This window comes from Thrips palmi, unplaced genomic scaffold (genome assembly GCF_012932325.1).
Source record: "Thrips palmi isolate BJ-2018 unplaced genomic scaffold, TpBJ-2018v1 HiC_scaffold_18, whole genome shotgun sequence".
Lineage (NCBI taxonomy): Eukaryota > Metazoa > Arthropoda > Insecta > Thysanoptera > Thripidae > Thrips > Thrips palmi.
The window spans coordinates 9,050,759-9,053,154 of record NW_023144627.1 but is presented as its reverse complement, the minus strand read 5'-3'; positions in this window follow the sequence as shown (position 1 = coordinate 9,053,154).

Below are 2,396 nucleotides of genomic sequence, written 5' to 3'. Positions count from 1 at the left end.
ATGCACGCAGCCCTCCAGGGCCCTCCAGGGGGACTTGGGCTGCTCCCGCCGGAAGGGAGCACACTCAAACGGGAAAGCGGAAATGCTGTTCACATCTCATATTCCAGACAACAGCGTCCTCTCTCTCTCTCTCTCTCTCCCCTTCTCTCTCTCTCTCTCTCTCTCTCTCTCTCTCTCTCCTGCTCCTCCGCTCCCCGAGGCAGCAGCGCCGGCATAGGGCACACCAGTACACCGCAAGTCCTGCAGAGACACGCTGCCATCGAGTCAGTCAGTCAAAGCGCCGTGGCGTGGCGTGGCGGGGCGGGGCGGGGCGGGGCGGGGCGAGGCGGGGCGGGGCGGGGCGGGCGGGACAGGTACAGATTGGTGGCGAGGACTCACGCCCGACAGGCCGGCCCGTCTAGCTCGTCTACCCCGTCTACCCCGTCTCCGTTATAAACAATGCAGGGCCGCGTGACGCGCCGTGTGCAGTGTGTTGGTGCACTTGGCGGCACCACACTGGAAATTCGGACTGCACCTTGCCGCTGGCCGTGCCCGCCGTGCCTGCAGACTGATTCCGAGAGTCGTTTTCATCGCTCTGTCTCTCTCGCACTCACGGGGCGCCCGGTGTGGGTGCGTGAGAGACCGAGCGACGAAAACGACTCTCAGTGTGCTGGGTGTTAGCCTCTCGGCTTCTGGCTTGCCCACTGTGGCCACGTGGTGAACGGCCGGGCCGCCTCAGCTCTAATGAATGCTCTGCCAGAGTCCGCTGAGGAATGCCGGCCGATTTGTCAACGCGATCGCACAGCGCGGCACGGCGCGCCACTGCCACACTGGAATAGCGGAGGTACAGTCGCGGCAAAAGTGGCGGGACACAGTGACACAGGACACGAGACCGGTGCGGAGGCGGCCAAAACTCTAGACGCGTTTTGAGCTCCAGAGTCGCTAAATAGGACTCGAACCGAGCGTGTGACCCCACCGATGGATTGCTCTCCGAACGAGGAATCCATTGGTGGGGTCACACGTTCGGTTCGAGTCCTGCTTAGCGACTCTGGAGCTCAAAACGCATCTAGAATTTTGGCTACCTCCTTCTGGCCCACTGTGCAACCGCGGGAAAAGATGGCGTGAAGGCGTTAAGGGGCGTGCGCGCGATGCCACCACACTGGTGGAGGTACAATCGCGGCCGAAACGGTGGTGCGTCGTCAAGGGGGTGGCGACGCTAGGCTGGCAATTGTTTTTGTGCGCTACATTTCACTCGGCTTGTTGTCTCCGAGGAGGAACGGCGCGGAGGGCGCGCGGCCGCGGCGGGGCGGGGCGAGACTCGTTCGCTATTCCACTCGGCGCCCACTCCCACTACTCTCCCCACCTCCACTCTCCCACTCCCTTTCCCTTTGCTTTCACTTCGCCGCCTCCCACTTTCCCACCCCACTTTCCCACTCCCGCTCTCCCCACTTCCACTCCCCACTTCCACTCTCCCCACTTCCACTCTCCCCACTTTCACTCTCCCCACTCCCACTCTCCCTACTCCCACTCTCCCCACTCCCACTCTCCCCACTTTCACTCTCCCCACTCCCACTCTCCCCACTTTCACTCTCCCCACTTCCACTCTCCGCACTCCACACTCCCACGCTTCCCACCTACCCACGCCGCTCTCTTGCTGTGCGACGCGTCCGAAAAAAGGCCCCAGCGGAAACGGCACTTTTACTACTGTCGCGGCACGGCGCGGCACGGCGCGGCACGGCCCGGCCACGCGTGGCTTTAGTCGGCCTATCCGCAGGGCAATCCGTGATATCCGCAAACAGATCCAATAGTGGAGCCCCCGCAAGGGAAGGGGGAGGGGAGAGGGGGAGGCCACCAATAAATGGAACAAACCGCCTCCCAAGACAAAGAGGGAGAGGCAATAAGCCCTTGCAGATTATTCGAATCGGATCAATGTCACGAAACAGACCTGTCGGATGATGAAAAAACGAGGGGCAGGAATCCGAATAGCCAGTTCGTCGCTGTCGGGTTTTCACGCTGGTTTTGTGGTTTCTGTTTTGCTGTCGGTTACTTTTTTTTTGCATCGCCTGTATCCATTTTTCAGCCCAAGTTCGCCGTAGTGCAACCGCATGGCTTTTCGAAAACAGTTTTGTACTTTGGTTTCATTTTCCAGAGAAAGCTTGAAGCAAGACAAAGCGACCAACCAATCTAACAAGAGACGTACCATGCTCTTATTCTTGCCATTTGGGTTTTAAAAATGGTTGAAATTTTTGACCTGTCGGTGCTCGTCCGCTCCACGTCGTTTCCGACGAGACGGGCCGCTCCCCGGACGTTCTGCTTTCCATTCCGGACGCGGGGTTCGCGGGTTCGAGTCTCGGCGGAGGCGGCGGCAAGACGGGGCGACGGAGAGTTGTACTTATCAGTGCGGTAAATCGTTGTTG